The 14,531-nt window shown below is 38.1% G+C and overlaps 1 pseudogene across 1 annotated transcript; it reads left to right on the forward strand.

The window, feature by feature from the left end:
- Positions 1–13,320: 13,320 nt before the first annotated feature.
- LOC309570022 (transcription initiation factor IIA subunit 2-like) lies at positions 13,321–13,774 on the forward strand (annotated as a pseudogene). The gene has a single exon. The product of its transcript is annotated as a transcription initiation factor IIA subunit 2-like (transcript).
- The last annotated feature ends 757 nt before the right edge of the window (positions 13,775–14,531 follow it).

Here is a 14,531-nt window from a genome sequence, read left to right on the forward strand (position 1 = left end):
GTGTTGGTTGGGGTTTTTCCATGTTAAGTAGACCACTGACAATGGAAACCGTAGTCTAACACTTCAGCTCTGTGTTGGGCTAAGTACAACTTGGGGACTGTACTCAAGAAGGTACTGTAAGGTACGTGTACCATTAATTGTGAGTCCTTGTTCCTTCCACTGGAGTCGGGTTGAAGAGTACCGTCAAAAATCAAGAGAGATACATTGTTTGTGTTGGAAAAAAATCTACTATCATTGCTAGTTCACTATGTATTCTGGTCTTGATATTATATAGTACCATAATAATTCTATTATTAGTTGATAGTGAGAGGTATATGATTGAGTCCAGAATTTCTGCAGAACTCTTCCCAAATACATATGTTGCCCAGGATTGTTGGAATGGTTTGATTAAAAATTCCGAGCTTGTCTGAAATAAAGATAAATTAATCTAATTTAGGATATTTTATTGTAATAAAGATAACACTTCTTGTGTTAGGCATGAGATCATCCTGTGTTCTCAGCTGTTCAAATATATGACCAAATGGTGGTTCTGTAGCCTTAAAATATGAGTTCTTTGGCAAACTGTGTCCCTTGGATCTTGCTTCCAGGGGAGATCATCCTCATAATGTCCTTTTTCTTTCCTCCTCAAAGTCAGCCCATGTTTCTTTGCCAGAACTATTTGGAAAGTTGCTCTACAGAAACCTCCCAGGATGTTTGTGGAAGGAGTAGCACCACTTCCTAGACAGAGGTTAACTTTATCTGTAGAAACAGCTTATCAGATGCAAACTTTTATTCCTTTTTCATGAATCTTGTAGATATACAGAGAATACTGAGGACAGATTGGTTGAAATGTTCATTGCATAGTGCTGCTTTCACTGCTAATGCAGTTTAAAGTTATTAAAGAGACTGCATTTTTAAAGTGCTTGGAAAGAACTTTCAGATTTTTTCAGGCAAGAGGATTAAGGCAGATTTATTTTCACAGGGTATGCTTGCGCAAGTCACAAATCAAAAATATTTTCTCTGTGCCTTGATCTACACTTGGTTGGTCGTTTGTTTGGTTTTTTGTTTCAAATCCAGTACTACCACTGAGAAATGGTGTTAATAGATGGAGTGATAAAAGTGAATGATAGAAGCTGGTTTTGCTTCCTACCAGAAAAGTGTATTGGCACTCACCTGTAAAGAAACCTAAGCACTAACAGAAATGAACTTTGGGAAGTGAAGTGAATAATAGTTTAGGGGTTGCTTGTTTTGGGTGTGTGGCTTTGTTTGGATTTTTTTTTATAATTCAAATGTAGGCAAAGCTCTAGAATTCTGGAAAAGTGTGAGTGGCAGAAAACTGACCACAAGATTCTCCTGCCTATCTTGTATTTTAAGGGCCTCAATTCACAAGCATATTCCTGTGTTGTGACATGAAATCTGTCCTTCAGCTGTTTTTTCTTGTGTGTGTGTACACTTGAGTTTCTATGACTATATACATGTTGCAGAACTGGAGAATGCCCTATAGTTGTAACAGAACAGCTTTTATTATCCTGCGTTATTTTGTTTTCATAAGCTTTAAAAATTCATTTATGGTGAAAAGTTGCTTTTGCCTGTCATAGTAAGCTCCATATGTTTCTCTTCACGATGAGGAAGAGAGGTGGTAGAAATCTTTTTATATACAATTCTGCATACAGTATATGTACAACCTTGACTTAAGGTAGAAGTAAGCACAGAAATTGTCAGAAGTCTTGAAAGCGTATGATTCTGTTGAGATATCCCTTCCTGTGGGATAATGCACTAGGGCAGGGGAGATTAGAGAGTAAGTGTATTAAAAATAAATGGAACTTTAAAATTTTAGAGACTGATTGAGCACAAGTATATAATGATCTTTATGTTCATCATAAGTTAAAAAGTATTTAAGAAAGTATTGGGCTAAAGAAATTCTTATTGACATTTCCTATCATCACTGCATTACACATATAATTAAGTATCATGACAAATGACATAGTTTTTGACGTGATAGATTTATATTTTATACTGGAAATGTTTTCTGAACTAGAAAATGGCTTTCCAGACAAAGCATTAACTTTGAGGTTGTTAATGTAGAGTAACATTAATGTTAGGGAAAAAAAATCACTAATGTTAGGAAAAATACATGTAAAATATCCAACTTAATTAAATTAACAGAACGAAAGAGTGAATTTCCAGAAAAACAGATATGTGAAGGGCTGCTTAAGAGCTGTGCAGAGCCAAGCCAAAACGGAGGGAAAAACATCTCATACTCCGTCTATGGAGCTGGTTAAGAGTAAGAACAGGGAAGGCATATATACAGCTATTCTACTCTGAAATACCTTGCCAGCTTTGACTTTGTGTGGGATTCAGATTTCCAAAGTCAAGAGAGTGATCTGAATAACTGAAAAATCTAGTTAGCTGCCACTAGTGTCTAAAAGTTTCTAGTAAAAACTTCCATAATCTTTGAAGACTGTGCCCATTCCAGGCCTGGAGATAGCGCCATCATCATGCTTAGGTGTCCAGCTTCCAGCAAGGGCTGTTTAGAAACCATGGCTGGACATTTGTGCTACTTCATTCTGCCAGGAATGTAAACCAGGGGGAATTAAGTGAACACATTTGATGCAAGGAGACGGTAGGGTGTTAAACCCAAACCACAGCTTTTTTTTCTTTGCCAAATTTCAGAAACAATGCTTGTATCCAGGTGCTTAAGGCATTCTCCTAGAAAGGAGGATCTCCTGGAAGGATGGATCTGAGTAGATGGGGATTTGAATCTGTGTTTCCTGATAGTGCATCAGATGTTATGTGAGATATGGGCAATAGCATCCATTAATCCAGTTGTCGGAACACAGACAATATGCTTGAAAAAACTAAATGTTGAAAATGTTTGACATAATTGGAGGTGCTTACTTCTAGTGTAGTTTGGGTATCTAAATAGATAAAAGAGGTAAAATTTCAGAAACACATTTTTCTTGCACATTTCATTTTGGTAGTTGTTGGTATTTCCTCTACTCAGGATACTGAGCATTGTGAATACTATTTTTCTATACCTTAGGCTGTGTCTAGAAAATTATGGTGCCTACTAGAGCCTGTGCGTTCGATCTCTAGAACCAGCCAGCTATTTTCCTTTGCTCTGTCCTTTAGTGCAGGGCTTTTTATTTTGCATCTGACTCTTGGATACACTTTAACAAGAGCAGTTGAAACTGGTACAGTTAATTCAGTGAGATACTTAAGGCACATTTGTTATTTTTCATAGTTCTGTATAGAGAGAATAAAATATTCCATTTTTTCAGTTGTATAAAAAATTAATGTAAACATTCTGAAAGCAGCCCAATCTTTGATTCCTAATGAGTGTATCTTTAATGGAAAAGAAACACAAACAATGAAAAAAAAAGCCCTTTAAAAATGTTTTCAGTGCACGGTATATTACCATATGGGCCGTGCATGTGTAAAGAACACTTTCCAGGTGCAATTTGCATGCACAGTCATACAGAACTGTGCTGCTTTTCACATTGCTGTTAATCATTAATCTGTAAAACTACTTCATTATTGTCCATCAAAACTCTTCTTGTAACTTGTTGTCCAATACCTACCTAAACAGTCACCAGAAATACTAATGCATGAATGTGTGCCTCTGTTTTTCTGTATTATTTACTTATCTCCTGTTGCAAGTCTCTTGGAGATACCAGTCTTAATCAGTAGACAGAAAATGGGAAGTTGTTGATGTTCTCATCTGTAGATGAGAAAATGAAAAGCCTCATTAAATGGTGAAAGACTGAATTGATTAGGGTGAAATGGTATAGAAAGTGTAAATGTCAAAAGGAGCAATTTTTACGTTTATCCATAGAAGAGTGCATGAGAAAACCTGTGAAGCCCTGACTGACCTAGATAATAATTGCCAAGTGAAAATGGGTCTGAATTCTGTAAAAGGCAAATTTGCTATTAGGCTGTATCAGATGAAGTATTTCTGAAATATCTAGAAATAAAATAGTGACATTTTACAAAACAGTGGAAAGATCTAATGTAAAATTTTGTATTCAGAAATTATGTATTATTCTATATTATTATTTATTATAATATAATATATTATATATTGTTAAATAATTTTGATTATATGACTGTAATACATGCAGCTAAGGAGTAGGATTGTGGTTTATTTGATGTACACAAGTTAAAGTTTTAAGGAGTTGTGACACACCCCCCCCATATAAATACATCAGAGCATAAACAATGGAGGAAGAAGAGTTACTTTAGATAAATGATGGTTTTGGCAAAAGAACAAATATCTATAAGGGTGGGCATGAATAAACTTAGGTTGGAAACTGGAAGGAGTGTTTAACCATACAGAATTGTGTGGTTCTGAAATAGCTTTCCATTAAAGTTTTATTGCCCTGCAGTAGATACCAAATGGAACTTGGTTAAAGAAAAATGATATGACAGGATTGACCATATTGGACTTACTTGCCTAAGTCTGGCTGTATGTTGCTGGCTGAGCAACGCAGAGCAAGAAACACAGGAAAATACCTAAAAGAGAAAAGATTAGTTTAAGTAAAGGAAAACTACTTTGTGTAGATCGTACCTAGCTTTCATAGGTTCAATGACTAAGTTGCAAGAAGGGTTTGAACTTTTAAAGGTGGGAACTTCCACCTCAACATGAGTTCAAGGACAGCAGAATGCAATTTGAGTGCTTATCTTTTGAATATTTCAGCTACTGCAAAGTTATTAGATATGATTGTACTCCCTTAACTCAGCCTTTGTGATGTGATTGTGTGCTAGTTTGCAGGAAAATTGCCCCAAAATATCTAACCAGAAAATGAATTCTGCACCAATCTATCTTGCTCAGTATTTGTTCTCCAACAGTCACCACCAGCAGATTCTTGGAGAAGAGTAAGGATTAGCCCATATGATACTTCCTTCATATATTCTCTCAGCTTCTGGGCATTTTCAGCTTGAAGGTTTTGTAAACTCTTGGGAGTTAGTTTGTTTAGGTATCTGCAGTGAACACACAGGTGCTTGTCTGTTCTTCCCTTGACTTTATCACGTGAACTTACATTCAGTGTCCCCTGCATGGAGTCCATGGTGCTGCTGCTCGTTGTTTGAAGTCCAACCACAGGTTTGCCTTGAACCTGGCTTCTCTTACCTTTTCGTGCTATCCATTTGTTTGCTTTATTGGAAGAAAACATGAATACCTAATCTTTATGTAAGATATTTCCACTAAAGATTTTGTAGGTCTTGTCATAGCAGCTCCCAAACTGACATTTTTTTGCACACAGAAGCGTTCCATGCATTTGAGCATTCCATGTATGGAGACAGGTCATACCATAAATCCTTCTTGCCTGCTTGGAACCTTTTCCACTCTCTGTTGAGAGGAACAGGCAGAAGCCTCATGCAATATTTAAACTTTGGAACAAGCATAATTTTATAGAATTATATAGAATTTTTTTTTCTGTTTGATACTCTTTCTTTCTTAAGATTTCCTAATTTTCATAATGCTTCTTGAATTTCTTAATTAGCTTTTTTAGGATGGCCAAGCACCAAACTGATGCTTTCATGGAATTACCTCTTCTGCTCCTTAGTGTTAGTGGTCCACTCAGAGCCTCTTGTTTTATATATGAAGCCAGGATTAGGTTTCCATACGTGTATTGTTTTACATGACTCTAAATTGAATTTCCTCAGCCGTTTTATTACCTGGACACTCAGACCGATAAGCATTTTTACTGGTCTTTAAGGTGCTCCTCTTTACTACCTTGTAATATGTACCATCAGCAGATTTTCTCACCTCACTGAAGTTCAGCCATCCCTTTCTCCTTCTCCCTTGCCAGGTTACTTATGAATGTGTTAAACAAGACAATTCCCAGTACAGCCCCCTGTGCAAGTGACTCCCCTCCACTGTGAGAGCTGTCTGAACTCTGATCTTCTGATTCTTCTGTTTTAATTAGTTATTTTTCCGCAACCTTTGCTTTTATGTTCCAGCAGCTTATTTTCCTGAAAAAATGTCAGTGAGGAATTTTGTTTACAGCCTTTTTAAAAAAGTGAGTAGGCCGCATGAGCTGGATCACCCTTGTGCATGAGAGTGCAACCCCTGCAGAGAACTTCAGCTCTTGTGAGACTTGCCTTTACAGAAGCTATATTGACTCCTCACTGATGGATTGTATTTAGTGAAATGTTCGCTAATTCTGTTCTTTATTATACATTCTATTATCTAATCTCATGCTTACCTAAATGTACTCCCCAGAACTTCCTTGTTACTCAAGCTTGGCCCTGCATTTGTCAGCTCCAGTGTTTAGTTACCAAAGAAGTTGTAGTAAGTTGGCTGTTTCATCCTGTATTTCATTAGAACCATTGTGCAGATACCATGGAGCCTGGGCGATATGTTAATTTTTGTGTTTGTACTGTAGATTGTTCCATAGTTACTTTCACTTTTAAACCTTTGCTTATTGATTTAATGATTTAGTTAATGTTTTAGTTGTTATTTCAGCTGATTGATTACACTTTACCCTGTACCAGCATTTGCTTTATTAAGTGTGTTCTCTGGCACTGCACTTCTGATGTGATATCCTTCAGTAGTCTCTACTTCTGCCTAGAATAGGTCAGTTGTTTTAGGAGCCCCTTCTAGCTTTTTGACAGCCATCCTCATTCTTACACAACTTTCAATTTCTGGAAGTACTACTTCAGGAAGTTGCTTTTCTGTTCCCAGGGGTCAGTACTGGGGCCAGTTCTGTTCAATATCTTTATTGAAGATCTGGATGAGGGGATCAAGGGCTCTCTCAAGTCAGTTGGCACATGACACCAAGCTGGGTGGGAGTGTTGATCAGCTGGAGGGCAGGAAGGCTCTACAGCAGGATCTGGACAGGCTGGATGGAGAGGCCAAGGCCAATTGTACGAGGTTCAACAGGGTGAAGTGCTGACTCCTACACTTGGGTCACAACACTACAGGCTGTGGCAGAGTGGCTGGAAAGCTGTCCAGTGGAAAAGGACCTAGAGGTGCTGGTCAGCAGGGGCTGAACATGACCCAACATGTGCCCAGATGACCACTCTGGCCTGTATCAGAAATAGTGTGGCCAGCAGGATTAGGGCAGGGGTTGTCCACTTGTATTCAGCACGAGGGAGGTCACATGCCAATGGTTGCTTGTTTTGTCATGCTAACCATGAAACAACCTCTGATCTGAAAGACCTAAAAAATGTCATATTTGTTTTGCTTTTTTCCATCTGCATAATTGTCTAAGGCACTTGAATGCTCTGCCATTGCTACATCTCTAATGTCTGTTAGCAAGTGATGCTTCTGTTATAATTGGTGTCACTATCATGGTTGGCAGGTAGCAATATGCAGCAAAACCTTTTATTCCTGTCTAAAATTTCAATCCAGCTTGTTTGCTAGTCACTGAAATGCTAGTTTGTTACTTAGATTTGACTTCAAACTCTCTATTTATTACATAATTCTGTTATCACTGTTTGTATTTTTTGTCCCCAGTCTTCCTTCCACAAAGTTTTTGATATGCCTGGTATATTAATGTTTTTATTTAGGACAAGAAATTGATATAAAATGGTCCTTTGAATTTTCAATTCCTGTTCTAATGCTGAAACTATAAATAAGGTATTCTGAATTATTAATGCATTCCATAAATATTGAAACACAGGCATTAATAATTTGATAAAATTAAGCATTTTAAACACATTTAAAAATGTAATTGTATATAAAATGTAAGTTAGAAAATAAAAAATGGCAAGGAGAAGTACAAAATTATATGTCTTCGGTGCTATGCAGTGGAAGTATGAGCTGTATAGTACATGCTGTTAATGTGGAAACACTGGTAATGTAGAAATATGCAAATGTGTACTTTTTCCAGCTCTTCTGTTGAAAGCTCAGAATAGTAAAATGGAACAAATAGCTGAACAGATCAGCCAGAATAGTAACATTAGAATGATATACTTGACAGAACGTGTTTGTTTTAAATGTATATCCCCGTCATTACAAGGGAAAAAGAATTTTTTTGTTCAAAAAAAGGAAATGGCATTTTACCTTTAATTAGGAAAAAAACCCAAAAAACAACCGAGTTGCATAATAAGCATTTCTTCCTTCTGATCTCCAGTATTAAGTGAGTACAGTGCCAGTAGGTCAGGATTCCACTGTTATTTGAGATTTAACCTCTGAAACTAAATGAGATTTTTCAGGGCAGGAGTTGTGTAATTCCCCATCTAATACTAAATAGAGTCTCAACATGATACTGCAGGAAAAATAATAAGCAAAAAAAGAAAAACTTCACAATTTTCAACATTGCTTCTTTACTCTTTGTTCTGTGTGCTCTATTAGAAGAACCTGCACAAATAATTCGGCCTTTTTTGGATTAATTCTATCCAGTTTTAACGCCCTGAACACTTTAGAGTTATCCTAGCAGGATTTGCAGAGTGTGGTCTCTACCTATACGGACTTAGTGCATGGTGTTTTGAAGCAGTTAGCCCATGCATAAACTAGGGATGCCTTGTGAAAGTGCTTTAATCCATGCCTCAGAAGACTTTTCAGCTGATCTGTGGAATTTACTGAATACTTAAGATTAACCATCCTCATTTCAGTGAACAAGCTCCAGGAAGCTTGTAGTTTAAATAATGAGAATAACATAAGTACTCTCTGTGTTCCCTCCCCCACCCACTAAGTTCTTTGTCTGAAATTCAGCCAGCTCTTCAGAGCTCTGTGATAAAGTCCTCCCCTCTTCTTTGTATTTTTGTATTGTCACTTTCTAATTGTCTTATTTTATACATATGTTCCATTAATGCGTGAGGAAATCTGTAGTACAGAGGAGCAAGCAGTAACTTCATGCTTAATTTGTATAGCATCTCTAAAGAGTGTTTTTTAATACTAAAAGAAGTGTGAGGGTTTCTTTAACATAGTATGCACCAAGCCAAAGATGATAATTTAAAACTTGTTGAATACTGAATATAGTGTTTGCTTCCTCTTTTCAATAGGGAAATGTAAGTGAATAATCCAGTAGCATTACCAGTTAAGAATTTAATTTCTATGTGTACAATATTTGTAACAATTGGAATTTTCCTCTTGGGTAGCAGACATTTACTGTTAGCTCAGTACATCAGCAGATACCACTGATAGGTTAAGCTAAATTTGCCAGAGCTTGTGTGATTGAAGCTTTGAGTCAGGCACAAAACCAAGGCACCTGTTTCTGGAGGTTAGATTGTTTCCCTAGATGAGCTATTTTTTGTTGTGATAACTCCCTCCCACACGCACCCCTCCATCGTTTCTCCTGTGTTTTCCCAGTATTTTTTATTCGTGGCAATAATATTTATTCACAGGTATAATGAAATATACTTGTTCTCAAGTATGCAGACGACCTGTAGTTTTTGTGAGATGTTGCAACAACTTTGTTTGGGGAAGTTTGCCAGACTTCTTAAGACACCTGTGGATGTTTCTAAGGACAGGTTAACTGAGCATTTGCTGGCAATAACTTGAGCATAATTGATCCTCCCTTGTGGTGGAAGAACGGACTGTAGATGACCTGAAACTGTCCCTCTCTTTTACTCGGGTCTATGATTGAGTCTTTTAAAGCTCTCACAGGAGCACTTGTGATTTGCTCCTTGTGGGTTCTTGCAGGCTTCAGTCTCCTGAGCATCTGGATGTGTTCAACACAGAGACAGATCTTGTTCAGTGACCTCTTCAGGGTAGCAGGCTGAAGGGAGGAGTGGCAGAAGTTGCCTTTCCTTGCTGCTTGCCTCTTTTCCCCTCAAAAAGGGGAAAAAAGAAAGCCTGGAGGGGAAAGCAAAAATGGGATTCAAAATGTGCTCTGATGAACATGGCTGATTAAAGAGTTCAGCTCCCAGGTTGGGGTCTCTCCAAAGTGACTCAAACCAGCAAGAAATTCTGCCAGCTGTCCCTAGGCAATTCTCCTTTGAGAAGTCCTGGCAGAGCTTCTTGTGGTTTTTTTGCACAGAAGTGCAAAGTGGAGTGACTTTGTCTTGAAGGAAATGTCAGGGCTTCCTGAAGTGGAGGTGGAGTCTCTGGGTAAGAGCGCTTTCATGCCGAGGAACTCACCCTGTGGAGCAATTTCAGCAGGCTTCATGCTCTTTGTACTTGCCTGATGTCCAGGGGTGCCCTCCTTAATGTGTTCAGTACTACTTCAGTGACCCTGACCAGAAGCTGAAAGGAGATTTTTAAAATTGGTGTTCTCATCTACAGGTTTTTTTAGGAAAACAGGTGACCGTCAGGAAAGCTGGAAGTAGCAGTGAAGAAACTGAGGCCCCTTGAAGACAAAAAATATATCAGTCTCATGCAAACTTCTGAGAAGTGTGGGAACGTATTTTCTGCTCATTCAATATTGGCTATTAGAAATTTGTAAAAATACACAGTAGTGATTTAAAACTATTTAAGTGAAACATTCTCAGCAAAGCACCTTCACAGTGAAATTACCTACTTTTGTAGTGAGAAAAGCCTGTTCCTAAAGCATTTTTTTCAGTTTAATTGTTACTGTTGTTATGTTGACTAGATCTACAAAGAACAAGAATCTCCTCATACTCAACAGTTTTGCTCTAAGTGTTGCATAATCATTTGGTTATTTTGTTTAATTAGGTGACAAGATGCTTCTCTTTCTTCAATAAGCAGTAATATTCTTCAGTGACATTGGTAGTGAGGAATAATTATGGCTAGGTAAACTTGCAGCCTTCATTAGGAATGACTGTATGACTACAGGGACTGGACAATTACTTTAATCCTTTTTATTTATGGATAAGGTTGTCCAAATATTTATACAATGATATTTAATGGTGTAACTGTAAACTCTTGTACAAAATTGCTGTTTGTTACTTTTTTCATCCTTTTCTCTTATATTAGCAAAATATTATCCCTGTGGTGATACCTGGTATAAACTGGGTATTGCAAGAAGGTACTTTGGACTTGTGAAGTAGCTTAAATTGTAAAACAGAGGAGGTGTCTACTTTCTGTTGGTTTTGTTTGTTTAGGGTTTTTTTTGTTAGTTTCTTTCTGATTAGTTCTTTAGAGGAAAGTGGATTCAGTGTATGATCAAGATAAAAATTTTGAAACCTCCTTTCTTGTTGCACTAATACTCAGATTACTGTGCTGCTCCCTCCCCCTGGCTCATGTACATTGGAATGGATCATCTCAACACTCACAGAATAACTCCAAGCACATAGGAGTTGCCATGCAAGATAAATCTTAGTTCCTCTAAACATGTACATGGCAATGATCATCTGAGATCTAATAGAACTCCAAGCATGTAGGAGTTGCCATGTGAGTTAAATATAAATTATCAACGCTGGTAATTTTGTTAGCATTTTTAGTCCGGGTTCAGCAATGAGTTCTGGTAGTATTTTTTACCACAGGAGAATCTAGCCCCTTGGGAAGACTACCAATGACTACCAATGACGTTATGGATTATACAAACAGATAAAGTTGCTGTGGTTTTTCAGAAATGTGCAGAAATTGTATTATACCAATCCAAGTTAGGTTTTCTTTTTTAAATCTTGTCTTTGGGACCTTTTATTGTATCTATATATAATATAAAAACGTGTTCTCTTAGTGAATAAACATCAGTATCAGTTTTGTCACCAGTGTGGTATTCTCTCTTGCTTACTGATGCAGAGCATCTCCAGACTATTAGTAGGAACTCGTTATCTACTCTATTATGTGCATAGCCATGTTTCTTGTACTATTGATCTGCAAGTAATATAAATGACATTTGGTGGCTGCTTTAGCTTTTACTTGTTGCATTCAGAAGAATTATTTCAGATTGCATTAAAGGTAGGGGTTTTTTTGAGCAAGCTTTTTACTTTCCTACTTGGTTATTTTCCGGTCTTTTGATAAAGGTTTTGATTGAAGATCTTGCAGAATAACCAAGAATAACCAAGCAGGCTATTATTATTTGAGTGCATCTGTCATTGTGCTATATAGGGTAAGGCAAGGATTTTATTTACGACTTTTGTCTATTATATTTATTGGGGAAAATAGAAATTTAGCTTTTCTTTATTATTTCAAATTTGTTGCTTAGAATTTTAGTGGTATAAAAATATTCTATACTATCATTGAAATCAAGATTTTACTACAGAGAAATATTATTTTTATTAATTTTGCTAGTTTAACTTTTAAAAAGACTATCTGAATTTGTTGTATGAATATTCCCATGAAGTTTTGTATGAATCATAGAATCATTCTGATGGAAAATACCTTTAAGACCATGTAGTCCAATCAATAGCCTTATGCTGCCAAGGCCATCACTAAACCATGTCCCCAGGTGCCACATCTACATGTCTTTTGATCCTCCAAGCCTACATCCTCTTCCCATACACTAAGTGGCTCAGGTATTCTGTGCCATATAACAGCCCATCCTTATGCTGAATCCCATGTTAAATTCCATATCCACTCTTTTTCTTGGATGTCCTCAGATTATATGGGTTCCTGACTGGTGTTTCAATGTACTAATTCCAGACTCCTGGACAGTCTTCTCATCTGTAAGTTAATAAAATAACCGAATCAGTATCCGAAGAGCACCTGACTTGAAACCAAGTCCACAGGTTAATTGAAGTATTCTGAACTTCCTTGACTACACAACTTGTACTTCCCTTGGAAAAGCATACTGTTTCCTGGTTTTAATGATCTTAAATTCAGCTATAATATGTTTTAGTTATGTAAAGCAGGAAAGATAATAAAGCATAAAAGTAGAGTTGGAGAGACAGAATTTTTTAAGGGAAATGGTCAGTGAAGAACACTTCTAAAATGGGAAAAAATTAATATTAATTATTAATATAGAATGGAATTGGCATATTGTCTCTTGTCATCTAAGGAGTGAATTGTACTTAATTTAATGTTAGGGCCAAGGTTGTAAGTAGATTTAAAGTGGAGCTTGATTAGTTTAGCTCAGTTGTACAGCACTGTCTTTTGCATTACATAGGTTTAGATTAATGGTTTAAGCATGACATATCCTACCCAAAATATATACATCACAGATAGTAAAATCTGTTTATTTTCCAAGACTGCTTAATGCTATGTTTATAAATACATTAAGCTCCTCCCTGCCTAATTGAGACATTTAACTTAAGTCACCCACATATGCTTAGAGGTGCTTAATTTGTCTAGGTGTGTGGATAGCCTCCTGAATTCTCTATTATTCCCAGGAGAAGCTTGAAAAGGTGAGCTGGGGATTAGATCTATGACCAATTCCATCTCATCTGAGAGTGGTCATTACTGTCCCTGACTGATCGAACATTTGGTTGGTTATGCCATATTAGACTGTGGGGTATGCCCAGCCCCTGCGAGCTTCTGGCCGCGCGCGAGCGAGGGCAGCACAGGCGCGCAGCCGTGGATGACCAGGACGTGTCCAGCCCTCGCAGTGAACCATGGCCTATCAGCTGTGTAGGAACACCACGCTGGGGAACAACCTTCAGGAGAGTCTGGATGAGCTCATACAGTCACAGCAAATCACACCTCAGTTGGCCCTTCAGGTGCTACTTCAGTTTGATAAAGCTATAAATTCAGCACTGGCACAGCGAGTCAGGAACAGAGTCAGTTTCACAACGTATGGACATTTGTACTGAATGATGTCGAATTTAGGGAGGTCACTGAACTTCTGAAATTGGATAAAGTGAAAATTGTAGCATGTGACGGAAAAAACACTGGTTCCAATACTGCAGAGTGAATAGACCTGTGGTTTGTCTGCAATATTTTCTGTTAATATGCAGCACTTTCTGGAGAGAAGCATGGAAAGGGACTGATCAGACTCAATTCTTGTGATGCAGATGTGAGTTAATCCATACTAGAAAGCATCACAGAATGACAGCAGAAGAAATACCTGTAGCGTTTCTTCAGTTCACCTTATAGGGCATGAATACAATGTTACCTTTTTTTTTAAATTACAAGAGATACTGTTGTCTTTTTTTTTCAAAATAATTTCTGTAATAAACTTTTATTTTAAAACTTAAAAAAAAAAAAACAGAACAAAGCAAACCCAAAATTACTTTGTGTGCAAGAAAGGGGAGGAGAGCCCCAAGTTTAAACTTACAAATCCCGTTTTCTGGTGAGGCTGGCTCCTAGAAAGGTCTGCTGGGGGGATGGTCCAGCAGTTCGATCCTCAGGGACTTCAGTCCTAGGTGGGAGGCGAGGGTCTCGAACTGTCCCCGTCCAAAAGGCCTGCGAAAACGTAGGTCTATCTTCAGAGGAGCAGCACACGAACGGCTGGTTCTGTCTTGGTGATCAAGACGCAGCTCAGGCCAGGTCCGGGGTCCAGGGTCCAAGGCTGTTCGGGCGCCAGTTATTACAGCTGGTAGTGGGGTCCGTGGCTGCGACCCAGGAAGAGGTGACCGGTCCGGGGAGATGGTCCCGAAAGGAATCGCCTTCCCAAGGCCCAGTGTCTTCCCTCAGCTGCTGGCAGGAGGGCCCTTGCAGAGGCTGTCAGCTCTTTAGTGCTTCTCAGCTCGTGATTCCAGCTCAGCTCTGCAGGACAGCCTCCAGGCCAAACCAGACGTGGCTGGTTCCACACGAAGGTAGCTTTATTGTTGGTCCCCTCTGGCGAAGGGGAGAGCCAGGGACGAGAGCTCTCTCTCTGAGTCCC

The sequence above is a fragment of the Coloeus monedula genome, assembly GCF_965178545.1.
Source record: "Coloeus monedula genome assembly, chromosome: 2".
In the NCBI taxonomy this organism is placed as follows: Eukaryota; Metazoa; Chordata; class Aves; order Passeriformes; family Corvidae; genus Coloeus; species Coloeus monedula.